Below are 14,663 nucleotides of genomic sequence, written 5' to 3'. Positions count from 1 at the left end.
TTACGAACGAACCGATAAAAAACGTTCATTCAGTCCGTTCGAAAGTGAACGGGGAAACTTTTTTCGTTGTTTTGAAGTCGGTGGCGTTTTTGATGTCGCCGCCGAACGACGACGAACGGAGAATCCGAATTTATTGCTTACGACCCTATTGAAATCCCTGAAACGCTAGCAGATCCCCGTACGCCATCTAATAAGCTTCCCGAAGCAAACATTAAACTAGCGACGGATGCGTTTGATGTTTCGGAAGGCGTAAGGATTCTACCATCAACATAAAGAAGACTTATGGGGCCTTTTAGCTGCAGAACGTTGGCGGCGGATCGGTTGATACTTGTAGATTCGAGAAGTTAAGCGAACGTTTTGATCCGATCGAGATTAACTTTATAGTCACTCATAAAAGGCTCACTATTCATTTAGGTTATCTCTTTGTTATAGATTCTACATTTGATATAGCGGTAAATGCATTAATGTTGGGCCTGTCAGCTTTGAGTAATCAAGATGTCCGCCTGTTTACCGCAATCACCACCAACAGTATCTCTAAACTCGAGTTTATGCGCATTTTGATACATTTGGTGGCACTTTTTGACTTGCAAGAATCTCTTAATCTTCAATGCGCATTTGTAAGCTGGAGCGAATCTAGGAAAATTGAAAGGGGGTTTAGAAGAAACGGAATGGTATTCCTTGGATAAAGCAAGTTCTGTTCCCTTTTGGCATTAGTAATTTTTTAGAAAAGATTAGATTTCCAAGGGGATATGTATCAAATTATGAGTCTAAACCTCTGGAAACCAAAACCCTATCTAACCACATAATGGCTACAGGCAAAAATATCTTTCAGCCAATTATGCCAACAAATTATAATCAAGAACAAGAATGAATATCGCACTTGACGATTGGATTACCAAAGCCTGAAACAGAAATCCCGAAACGGCTTATTTTAGCCACATATTGATAACTAGCAAGAACTCTTAAGAATGTAATCTGCAGGGCTGTTCGAAAAAAATACTGCGCCGCTGCATGGTTTCCGTAATAGAAAATTATTGACCATGCCTTAAGGGCTAATGATTTCGACCGGGTTTACTCGTGTATGTACCGTCCTACGAGGTTTATAAACGACGGCACGACATCCCTGATGTGATCTGAAATTTCAATCTCTCTCGCGTAATGATTCACTGATTCGAGTCGATCTTATTTCATATCTATCAGTTATTTCCCGTATTCCGTAGTCGTATATATACAGACAGTAACGCTAGACATGAAATTTATACATTAATACTGACGAGATACAGGCTATTTCAACTAAAAAGTCGCCAAATTTCTTTCCGAGTTCTAAGAAATCTGGACATGAAAATCTGGTCAATGGTAAAGAGTTGAGCAATTAGGCACCGGCTCACACTAGATGGCGCAACTATACACTCAGTTGACCGTCGCTATGGACTAGTGGTTAGTGCCCTTGACTCTTAAGCCATCAGACTGAAACCCATCTATACAAAGTTTCTTTGCATATTGCAAATTATTTCATTCAAAAAGTTCAAGTTCACATTTGAACTGAATTTTCAGGCTCCCAAATGCGAATATTATCTCACAAGTCGAATAGATTTTCCCCGCTCAGTGTACAGTATTTATTTCACTGAGAATTGATAAATCAAGTCAAGTTATTTTAAGTTTTTGTAGTGAAAAATTTACAAACTTGATTCAAAATGTAGTAGAAATTGAAGCGCGAATAACCACTAGGATACCTGGTGGATCTTCACACAATCCTCACTTGCCACAGTGTACCTCAATAGAATCAAAGGAAAGTTCCGAATTGAAACTCGACGCTGATTAAGCAGTTCCTTAGTTACAGTTGATTCTATGCCTTGTATGAAAAAAGTTGTAGATCTTGTTTGAGTGTTAAGGTGCATTTTATAAAGCGAAGAAGATATTGAAAATTTTTGAAGATGTTAAATCTGCTTCAAGCGCAAGATCCGAATGAAGAGTTTAGTATATAAAGGTGACTCTTGTAACAATATACGTTGGAATCATTTCGCCGACAATTACTCGACTGTAATCAGATATTTCAAATGGTTACTATAGTGATATTGAGTGATTTTTCAACTATGAGTCAGGTGATCTGTGCCGCCGGAAGCTGTCTGTCGTTGGTACACTCCACTACTGTTCGTAAACAATCGCGAAGAAGTCTTTCATAATCGCATTCTATCCGGAACTGTTTCACAATTAAAAATCTTCTTAACATCACTTTTGATCTTGAAATAGGGATTGTCCCCGTAATTTTTTTGATCGGTAGATTCGGTTTGATTTGTTATGATTTGGTGTCTCTTACAAACCCACCGCACCTGCCGGGAGCGAAACGGGATTTTATTTTGAAATCGGAAATCGAAGTACAGATATAGTCGCGTGATCGACGGATGCATTGACGGAATTTTATCGTTTAAATCGATGAACATAAACGGGAAATTTCAGTCCCATAACTAACTTTTTTGGCCTGAATGCTCTTTTCTGAAATCTTTCCCCAAAGATTCCTTTATTTGGACGTGATGAGGCTCATGCTGAAAACCGAGCTTCTGAATGTGTATCACATCAAAGGTGTTTTAAGTGAGACTTCTACCTTTTTGCCTGTCGAGGTCGACCGGAAAATGTCATCTTTAAGCCCAGCGCAAGCTTTTTGATCAAAATGTAGATGGTGAGAATTTTTAGCCATATATTTTATAAAGACAAGCTACGAGCTACTTATCTCTATCTAAGCTATCAATATGAGATCAGTTACATCTCAAATCCAAACAAACTGTAGGTTTCTATGAGAGTTGACTTATCTCTAGCTCTTGCGTACAGTGTGAATATTTATTTTGGAAAAAACTAATACTAGACTATGGCAGTTTTTTGCCTTCCTGTGCCATTTCATTTTTTCAATTTTTAAATGTTCGTCCGGCCGATTAAAGCATTTCAAGGAGGGGATCTAAGTATTTACTACCTTTGAAGAATGCTATCAGTTTACAGATGTCTCTCTTTAGCCCTCGGTTAATCTTTTTAATTACATAACCATAAAATTGTAGTAAACAACTATATACATGTATATTTAGCATGTATATATATATATATATATATATATATATATATATATATATATATGTGTGTGTATGTATATATAGTGGTTGTTGGTTTATAACTGGATTTATTTCGGGGGTTGTGGCTTCGTTGATTAACGCGTTGTCTACTCGTGGTTCGACCCTCGGGGAATGAAATGATGTCAATAATCTAATTGTCGGCGAAGTTTTGGAAAAATGAAATTGCATTAACAACAGCTTTTCATCAATGTAAACTTGTTTTACGGATATAACTCGAGATCGGGAATTAGCCGTCGGCTGCCACGACGACGGGCAAGATACACGATCGGAAAAAAGCTCAATCTCCGCTGCTGAGCGGACGACGAGAGAAATGCCTTCGCGTTATCAGTTGAAAAAATTGTCTTCTTTAGCAGAGAGCCTTTTATCCTCGGTTTCTCCTTTACCTCGGATCTTGGAGAGTTATTTTTCTTGACAATTACTCCGAGCTATGATGTTATTTTCAAAAAAGAATCTAATCACCGGAAGACCATACCACATACATATATAGGCCGGCCATGTATATATATATATATATTGTATTATGTATTTTCTACCATATATCGGAACATGTATTGACTTAGTTATTCATAAGGATCTTTGTGCCTAATAATTGAAACGTGATGAATATTTTGCTGCGTACTTCACTTCGAACGAGTGTTTTTCGAATACGTATTCGGTGTTGTTGCTCTTTTTAAAATGTTCATATATATGTGTAGTGTACCGGTATATGTTTCAGGTCGGGCAATGGCCCACGTTTTGCATATCTCAGGAATGCGCAGTGCTGATGTACATCTATATCAGCACTGTGCCCGTTCAAAATATGATTGCGCGCTTCAATTTTTTTTCCATTCAGATATTTAGTAAACAGAGGCATTTTCTGTTTACTTTCTGTTTACGCCGTAGAAAGCCCAAACATGGTCGAGGCACGCGCGCGTACCCGGCATAGCGTCATTCATAAAATTTTTGCAATAGTCATCGTTGTTCTTGATAAATATTTGCTCCGCGGCGATACCGATACACTGATACACCCGATACACTGTCATTCCTCTCCGCGCTTCCTATATCTGACATGGCAAATATGCGGCTACAATCAGTGAAGAATCGACTGAAAAAAGAACCACTTGTTGACGAAGCAATTGCCAACAGACAATATATCATCACCAGACATACCAAACATTTAATGAATTCTCTGAATTAATTTACACATATGTAAAATTGTTGCTCTCTACAGCTGGTGGGTCTTTACTGTATTTACTGGCATTCCATCGTTTCTAGATTGTGTAAGATGTGTATGCCTGAGGACGGATGCCTGGGTCTATTGACTTTGCTCTTCAGTTACTAAGTTTAAAGTTCTTTCGGATGATGATGACGATGACGGCAACTGAATACATGTAGGTGTAATAGATGAAGTACAGCCTGGAGTTGTTGCTGATTTGTACAATCGTTATGATTACATGTACACAAAAACCACCAAGTTGTTTAGCCCGCGATGATTATGTTTGTCAGAGTGGCGAAGGGATTCTGCCGGCTGAACGTGTGAGGTCCTGTGACTGGTACGAGTCATCGGTGACCAGAGGTTAAAGATAAAAGTCGATTAGTCTAATTCTCAATTAGCGAAACTGATAAATAAAGTAATGATCCACTCACAAATAGCGTTATCGCACACGGAGTCTGTTTAATAAACTTTGCGGTCTAGACAGTTCTAAGTGAGAGAGGCCTCTTGGACGGAGCCAAGGCTAAGTGAAATGCAATATCAGTACTGTCTTTGCCAATCTCTGGAAACTCCACCTTGGGCACAAAATGGTTGCGTAGAAAGTGCAGACAGGGGAAGGTCCAGAGTTCCTTAGTACAGCGCATTATGCTACAGTCCAATATTGTAAGGGGGTACCACAGTATGGAGGTCCTTGTCGGGAATTTTGAAGTGTTACTACCTCTACAAGCAATACGAGCATTTGTGAGAAGGTTAGATTTGATTTTCCGCATATCCGAAGGGTATTCGATATTTGAGCTGTGTTCATCCTCGAGTACCGTTCAAGTGGTGTAGACTGAACTGCATTATGATAATGGTTCTTTCTTAGGATTTTCACAAATTGATTTCTTCGCTGCTCCTGGGAGATGCTGGATCAATGGGCGTGATGTCCTGTGATGTACGGTTCACCCGTAGGGTGATGTAGTTCAAGTTGCCGAAACCTTCCGATGAACCGCGTTAACAATAAAAACGCGGCCGTAAGAAGATCAGATATGTTTGATCAGAAGCCTACACCGTTCTGCTTCATCAAAGACGCGTGTGAATGGATGTTCACGCACGCTTTGAGGGCATGGCATCGTCGGTCAATTTCACGGTGAAGGACGCGCTCCCACCGGGCCTGGCAGGCGTTTGCATAATCGCATTTGTCTAACGTTCGATCGACTCGTCGTGTAGTAGTTCAAGCGCGTCTCCAGTGGCAAAATAGATTTTCTACGGGGACTCAGCGAACGCCGATTGATCTGCTTGTAATGTGTGTAATGGTTGTTGGTGCGTCTGTTGTAGATTGTTTTGTGTTTTGCTCCGTCTGCGCTGGTGCTACTAACGAAAAACAAATGATGACACGAACAACGACTTCCTGGAAATATTTCGTCTAAAAAGTCGATTACGCGATGACGCTTTAGTCCTAAAATAGAAAATGATGGAGTCCCAAGAGTCTGGTGGTGTGCTGTACACCATAAAAACATGTTTACATCAGTTGCAATGTTTTTCTTTAGTTCACCGAGTCGAGTCGAGTTACGGCCTTTATGAGTCTTCATCATCTCCTGGTCATATGTAGGTGGATTTTATTCTTACGAAATAGGTCCATACACCTCTCCCCCCACTATTACAGTTGAGTTCCAATTAAATGAAGCCACATTAAATTGGATTTACCTGAGCTCATCTGTGGTGATTAGAATAACAGATTGGCCCAAGAAAACTCGTAAGATAGGCTAGGTTAACTGCATGGAACGATAGGTGATTAGATCGTAACATGAGTTGCTCATGTTCACCTTTTGCAAGGATTAAAACTTAGTTCATCACAAGACTGCTGAAATGCCTGAGCAACTAGATTTACGATAAACCAGGCAACAGCCCTAAAAAATCCAGTTGTGGACGATTGAATTACGTTGTCTCTTCTACATAGAGCAGGCATCACCGGGTGGGATGTGATGATCGGGAAGCTTTGAACGATGCCAGGAAGGTATACACTAATAATCTCCTGATTGCTTTCCTGTCATTGGCTTTATTTACTCGCGCATATAATGGTCAACTAATGATGTGGCCGCTGGTATTATACTCTCCTCTCATTCATAATTAGATGTCCCTTCTGAAGTTGTTCATTAACTCTCGTGTTTAAACATGGCCGATGTCATCCACATACGCCGGTATACACAAATAGCTATACGTTGTTATGTTATTACTTACGGTACTCGATGTTGGCCGTAGCCCTCCCAACAGTTTACACCGTCGAATAATCGTTCCAAGGTCACAAATAATTGTAAATTGTTAGCAATTTCGTCCAATCTTCTATTACAACATTGACACGTATGTAATTCATTTCGTCGAGTTTGTTGCTGATGGAATTTTCAGGGTGTTGGGAATAAATGAACTGATAATTTGATGCGCGCGCAGCGTAGACCTACTTCACTCTCTATTGCCCATATGAACTCTCTATGAGGTCGAGAACGGATGCAGCCTATCACTATCCCGATCGTCATATCATCTAGGACCTCCAACCTTACTGGTTTTTTCTATCCTTATTTCGGAGAAGAAATACTTCGTGTCTGCACATTTTCCACCCTTCTTAAATACCACTCCTTTTTCAGTAAACCAAAGAGAAACGGTGGTGCAATAAAACTTTATGTTTTGCCCATTTTCATCTTTGCCCAATAAACTTCATGTTTTGCCCATTTTCATGTTTGCCCATTAAACTTCATGTTTTGCCCATTTTCATGTTTGCCCATTTAACTTCGTGTTTTGCCCATTTTCCTTGATTTCCAATACCGTAGATAGTGTTAATAGATGAAACATAACTAGTGGGTAAGTTATGTTGTTTGATCGAGTAGATGTTCATTTAAGGATATAAAAATCCTGGGCTTCATTCTTCGTGCCACTTACAGCCACTAGATGAACGTACTATGATGTTTTCTAACCGGTTGTAAAGTCGTTGATCTCACTTGATACGACCCGCGCTGTCATCGTTAACAGCCGTCTAATAGCTCGGGTGATTCGCGCGGTAAACGGCGGTCCCAGACGTCTCCTTCGCGCTCGCTACCGCAGCCGCGCATGATGATGTCGAGTTGTGACGATGATATCTCGATTAAATAGAATCTGATTCGTAGATCATTCACTGGTGGATTGAAGATTGAATCTACTACATCAATTTGAGATTCAAATCTGAACCAAACAGTTTACTCAATTACATCAGAGATGTCGCAGATGGCCAGATACTGATAAACATCCCAAGGTAATTGGGCGAATCTTAGAAAACTGGATGGGTTTATCTAAATGGATCGTTGATAGAAACCTAGGTTGCACTTACTCAGTTCGTTCTGTGAATTTGATTTGAAAATGAGATAATTTGTAACCGTAAAATCACGGTTTACCTGCCTCAGACACCATAGACACCAAAAATACCTTAGACACTGAAATAGTTTAAAGCAAATTTGTTGATCAGTCCCTTTACATTTCAGGGCTGATAATTTTTTGTTTGAATAGTTTATGCTTGTCTGAAGATTCTTGCCCATATATGGACTTAGGGGAATGATAATACAGGACCTAGTCGTGAAAATGTCTATAAAAGCATATTGAGCGTAGACCGTCTTAGTGATACTGAGATTACCGATATCGATGTCCAACTCTTTGTATCTGAATTTGTCCTGTAATGCCTGATCAAATTCGTGATACTGATGTATCTTATCATCGTCTTTTTATTTAATCAGGACATCCATTTCGGCCTGTCAAACAATTTATTCAAACCAGCGGTCGACGCATACACCGCCGATGTAGTTCTATGCTTTATCGATATAGCAGAAAATCATTACAGATTATCACATCTCGGATCTCGAGCGACGACAAAAAGAAATCTTTTAATGGATGCATGCGTGATTTCTTCTTGTTCTTCTCGTTCGCCGGACTCGGATTGCCGAACGAGACGAGAGCAAGCGTTAAAAGCCTCAATCAGACGTTCAATTTCGATCGAAAGACGGAGAAGAGAATGCGATATCGATCTCGTTCGCGAATCTCTGTGAGTCATTGGTTTAAATATGAGAACGCATCTTTTTATTCCCGCTGTCTCAGGTATCATATGTTCGTCATCGTAATACGGTTGAGTCGAATGAACTAGGCATCATCGCTGTCTTCTTACGCCGCGCAAACAACTAAACTCTAAAACCGTTCGAAGTTAGCCTGCATAGTGAATGAGAAATATTTGATTGAAGGAATTTGATGAAATTATTTTAAGTACAGTAGTTGTAGAATAGCCACACTCAGATGTGGAGATGGATCATACAGTAATACACCTGGTGATAGACTCTAGAGAGAGTCCGAAATGTCGTGTTGAAATTTGGTTGAAATTTCTGATCAATGAAATTTGCTTTTAACCTTTAGATTTGTATTAAACAGGTTCTAAACAGGTGTATACCCTAAGCAGTTATTGGAAGCAGTTTTACTGCACATTGCACTCGGGGGCAACCTAAAGGACAGGATCCAGTTCCTCAGTGAGTTATAGTCAACTCTGTCTCATTTTCAATGAGCTAATCTGAACTCGGAATAGTTGAACTGGGTCCAGAAACTGTGGTTATTCTGATCTAAAATGAATGCCAGTTATTCATTCGACTTGAATTCGAGCGAAATAACAAATTCAACATTTTTCCTAATGTCGGCAATCAGTCATAGAATTCCTCTGCGAGGCGTGTCCTGGCATGCCTTTATTAGATCAAAAATGAATTATCATTCGAAGCCAATGATGCTACTGTTTAATGTTTCTATATCTATATAGCTATGATAAGTATTGCTCGAAATGACTGCAGTTATCAACGTATTATTCCGCGAACAAATACCGAATAATTCCCGGAATAATTAGCGTAATAAGTAATCTGTTAACGTTCGCGTTAACGCCGTCTCTACGGAGGAGACTTCGTCGGCGCGGCCATCATCGCAGCTCCTCGGCGCGCGAACGCGGTTCATATTTATCGACTGAGGGGGACGCATTATCTCATCCGTGATTCTCGGAAAGAATGATCAGTTCGCTCGTTCCCAGGGACCGCTTTCATCTCATCCACGCAGATAAAACAGGGACGAGAATAGAGACAAAAACCGGGTGATTATGGCGAGGTACGTCGTCGAAGACTTTTTGGTAGGAAATTTGCTTTGATCGTCATTTATCGGCGGTAAAGGATATGAGAGCGCGTCTCCAGCCGTAATTGGCTGAAATCGAATTAGCCTTTGTAGTTTTTTCAGTTTAAGTCTCTGGTTTCCTTTCATATCGCGGATATAATTATTTCAATAACATTGTGTTAGAGATAGTTTTTAGTAGAAAATGAGAACCGTGGCTTAGAAAAAGGCAGCACTGGCGATTGAGAGGAAACCGACAATATCAATCTAAACAACTGCTATTGTTTTTTTCTTTGGAGTTTGAAAGATTTTTCAAATAGAATGAAGAAGATGAATAAATGAAGATAGTTGAGAAGGAAGAGTTGTTTAGATTTATTTTGTTGCGGGGTTTCGCTCATTGATATTCAAGACTGGAAAATAGTCTCAACTATTTACGAGCATCACTGTGACTGATGTTTTCGCAAGTAAAATTCTGTTAATATACTGGCAGCGCATGTGTCAGTATTGAGATCAAGTTTTTAGTACGAAGAAGAGGTTTTCAAGAAAAATTAAACCTACATTTGGATTTAACCCTCTGATTAATGTTGAAGCTGGTATATAACTGAATTGCAAAGTCGTTAGGGCCCAACAGGGATAGTAAGTTGTAAGACTGGTATCAAGTTAATACAGTTTAAAATGGATTAAAAATCAATGGTTAAGGTCAGCTGCCAGTCCTTTCTGGTCCTAATAAGACTTTTATGAGGTATGTACCAACAAAAATTACTGAGCTAGGCCACCTGATATGCTCTCAAGTCAAGTTGAAATAGACATTTGACCGGCTAGAATCAAGATGGATTTAGACCTGTCTGAAATCTAAACCTATGCTGCGCAACTGAAACTTAAATGGGTGCCTTTTATCATTTTCACAAGAAGATATCTGACTGGGTGGTGAACTTGTCACAAAAAAGGGGTGCAGTATGCATCCCTGTGAAATGCCTCTCTGAACATATCACTGCAGGCGATGAAACTTTTCCATGTTCACCTATCAAGTTACTGCTTCAAGCTGCAGACATGACGTACACTCCTCTCTAGCGGATAGATGGTCGATAGCACGCGATATATTTTCAGGTAAAAATATTCGTCGCGCTGAAATTGGAGCCGATGATAACAGCAGATTGTCATAAATGGAAACACTCTAAAGACAATAGACAATCGATACTGAGATGATGAGATTATTGACTGTGTTTACACCCGTCGGCTACCAGCGAACTTTACGTTTCACCTACCCCTGACTCAGTCTCCCGGGACACGAAAACTTTTTGTTGTCTGGTCTCTGTTTTGCACCTTTCCCGCTCGTGCGCGCGACACCGGTTTGTCAAATCAATTCGTCAGAATTCTGATTAACGGGCAAAAAATTGTGAAGAACAAAAGGCTGGAGGTTTTTTGCAATCAGATAGTTCGAGGTTGGTTGCTTCGTTGCGATAAATGGGAAGAAGCTACAGAAGAACTTTAGACATGCCACTTATGCATATATAGGCCTATTGGATTGGTGAGACCTGGGGCCGGTTGCATAGTCATGGCTTAGACTTAAGACCAGTCTAACACCAACTTTGTTCTATAGCCAATCTAACAACTTAAGACCAGTCTTAAGATATAAGACCACTTTTGGACTTAAGTCAAGACTTTGCAACTGGCCCCAGTAGTGGAAGGCTGATGTCTTAAAACCACTTGTCCCTGATTTCATTAGATCGGGATTTTCCCAGCACGGGTCATAAAGTTCATACTATATTTCTTTTCATTCTCTCACATGAAACCTAATTACACATCTGTCAAATTCCTTAAAAAAGAATAATCATTCTAACTAGCCGCCTGAGTGTATATGAAGCGACATATCATCGAGCCCATCATCAACTGCCTGTTCATATACACTTATATTGCATAATTGTAAACATATATTTAATACTAGGACCAAATATAGGGCACTGTAGTGTCATCATAAACCACTGCTATTGCTATGTAGTTATTTTTTCTGATATAATTCGGGTGTTATGAAATTGCCCGAAACATACACGGTGGCGCACTCGACATACGCTTCAGACAAGTGCCATTATAGCGAGTATCATCGTTGTTGTCGCCATAGTCGTTGTTGGGGGGATAGTTAATTAAAAACGCGATTCGCTGCTTGGAAAAGTTTCGGGCTCAGAGACACCGAACGGGTTATATCGAATTACGAATTAAGCGTTTATAATAAGAGCACATTATCTATGGATAGAAGGACTCTTAAGAATGTGTAAGCTTTAATTTTATCGGTCTCTAAGAATGTAGATATCAAGTGGCCTTATCGGGACAAGACTTAGGGAAACACAAAAAAACAAACTTGTTTGATCTTGGAAACGTTGTTCTGAAAGTTTCTTGTTTCTGAAAGTTTCTCCTATTTCAATCTTTACTTGCATCATGTATGTTGGGCTTTAGCGATGAGCGGCCATTATTAGGAAAACTGGTTTGCTATCAAAAGCGATGATTTAGCCCCGAAAGTAGCTGATTCTTCTCAAATCGTACCCTTAACCTTGATTTCATGATGTGGCATCTCATCTGAGATTGTAGCGGCAATTTTTTACCGCGATATTTGTATTAAAAACAAGACCTCCTCTTTATGGGAATTGAGTTGATTATCGTATCTCGAATGAGCCATAATGTTTTATAGGCCTCGTGATTGAAGTTCAAAAGTGGGGCAGTTTTAGTTTAGCATTTTACAGCGATTTGATGATGATTTTGGTTCTAGTCGGTGATCGTGTTCTGCGGATTGATCGTGTTCTGCGATGTAGTAATACACCGGCGATAGATAGAGCGTTTTACATCGCATCGGAACGATGCTGCTTGTTTTATACCTGCCGTTTGTTTTTATCGTTTTAACACCGAAACGAACGCAGCCGTAGAGATGTTTTCGCTCTTCGCGTGTTCGTCAGTTTTTAGCGCCGATGGTGAAACCCGGTAAAATTCCCTCGTAATTAGAACCAGCGATGAAACTATCGCCGGCGTGTTCTGCCTATCGCGCGGGGGATGGTCGATTGGCTCGGGCGTGCTGCGATATATGAAAGCGTTTTAGATCGAGGAGTCGTTGTTCGTCGAAGTTCTTTCGCTATATTTCGATTAATTTGTAGTTCATCTCAGTCAATTCTATCGAACATGCATGCTGTTTATGAAGCACTCGAGATTTGGTGACAACGCAGCAGCGTTGGAGTGTATTAATTAACCCTTCATTGCTGAATATTTTTCAAATTTGAATATTTTTGAAAGCTCCAATAATGGGCATACCACTATAGTGCGTCTACACGGCGGGTGTATCGTTAGTTACTGATATTTCACTATGTTTGACAGGTGCTGCCATCTTTCAATAGAGATAAAAACTAATTAGTTATAACATCGATACGCCAGATGCAGTGTACTTGCAAAGTCCATCACTGATTGATACACCGCCCTGGGATGTAGATGCGCTGAAAAGGTTTAGAAGGAATAGACTCCTAGTCTTGACCAACACCACCATCTGGTGGGCTGACTGACTGAAAAAAGCAGTTCCCTATGGTCATCATTATTTTTTGGATGTTTTAATTACAAAACCAATTAAAATATATAGATAGAATTTGACAAAATTATTCCTAAGCAAATCAACAATCTGCAGGAGATTTATTTTAGAAATTACTGGTTATACTGTCTGAAGTTGCTCCCTACTGGTTGTTTTATGCTCGTGAAAGGCCTTCATACGGCCTTCATATATGTCTTCATGTATAAAGTTTAAATAAAGAACGTGACCCGAGCGCCAATCGTCAAAATATACATATTCTTATAAAGCGACAGACAGTGTGAAATACTCTCCTGTCTAATTGTATTAGAAAAAACCGTACAGAAATCTCCAACTGTTTGTTATAGTTGCTATTGTACTGTTGACACGTTCGTTTGACACCTTCGCAATGTATAGAAAACAAAGTTTGCAGTGACAAACAAATCGCACGCTTTCAGCAGTGACTTCAACTGACCCGTGTTCACGACATTCTCAACGGTCAGTCGACTGGACGCGAGCTTTCTATAGATTATATAGTACTTAGTTTACGATCTCAAGCGGTTAAGGGACGGTCACGTCGTCGATCGCGAATACGGAGGTGAATTCCAGCGATTCGCCCGCGGCCGAAAAAGTTAATTACGTCTCCATTTCTAGGCGCGTCGTTTCGATGAACCGGGGGTATCGGACTGAGACAAAATGAGTCAAGAGTTTCTTTCGCGAGCAATGAAGTAATAAGACATTCGAACAAAACAACTCCTCGAATACATCTCGTTATCTTTGTTCGCATCGCGTCTTCTTTGATGCGCGGGCTTTGTATTTTCGCACCTATTTTTGCTCGGAATCGAGTTTTATTGATCGAAAATGTGGCGTTTTTCCGCGCAGTTCGGTATTCATTAGTACGGCTCGGCGGAGCGTCACATTTCAGGTGGTCGAATCGCGCAAAAATCACGCTCGGCGTTTCATTCGATACGAAATGAATACTAGTTCTTTTATGGCCGAATGTTTTTATCGTCGTTGGGAAAATGTGTCGGAAGCACGTATGAACTTTACATGGACACTGACCGTAAAAACTCTTTCGCATGTATTATCAGCCTCATTAGCTATGCACTTTTACGGGGTCCTTACAACTTCCCTATTCTTTCAAAACGCCGTCTATACGGAAAATGTTTTTAAAGGTGCTCGAAACTCCTTTAATTCCGAGCAGAATGCCTGAAACTCCTTTAAAACTCCATCAATTTTGAGATATAAGCAATTATTCAATTTTTGTCTAGTTTGTCTAGCAAATCTATATGCCTAATAAATTGGTACAGTTGTTGCATATTGCAGATGTCTAAATCTTAGAAAATTGTTGTTTTAGTGAAGGGCTTGGCGAATTTCTGGATAAAGAATTGAGAGAAATTGTTTCCAAGTTTTTTTTCATCTACAACAAGATGTCAGTTGGGTTTCTCTCTAAATTGGGATTAAAATGGGATTAACCCCAGGTGGGGACTTAGTTGTCGGTAGATTTTAGCATGGGCCTCTATGATTATAGGTCACAATAAACTACAGACCAATTCACTGAGGAAACTCATCTCTGACTATCTTCATTTTGATTAAACTCAAACCGATGCATCTGTCTAATACTCGGCCGCCACACCGCACCAGCTCAATTCAAGCATTAATTGCTGCAGGTGATGATATCAAA

The 14,663-nt window shown here is 39.9% G+C and overlaps 1 protein-coding gene across 1 annotated transcript in view; it reads left to right on the top strand.

Annotated features, from left to right (window-relative positions):
* The window catches only part of LOC141913194 (ephrin-B2-like), a 57,691-nt gene that overhangs the window by 29,733 nt on the left and 13,295 nt on the right, over positions 1 to 14,663 (top strand). The gene's annotated exons all lie outside the window — the stretch shown is intronic.

Source organism: Tubulanus polymorphus, chromosome 11, assembly GCF_964204645.1.
Source record: "Tubulanus polymorphus chromosome 11, tnTubPoly1.2, whole genome shotgun sequence".
Taxonomy (NCBI): domain Eukaryota; kingdom Metazoa; phylum Nemertea; class Palaeonemertea; order Tubulaniformes; family Tubulanidae; genus Tubulanus; species Tubulanus polymorphus.
Note: the sequence above shows the minus strand (reverse complement) of the source record. Positions and strands in the feature narration are given on the sequence as shown.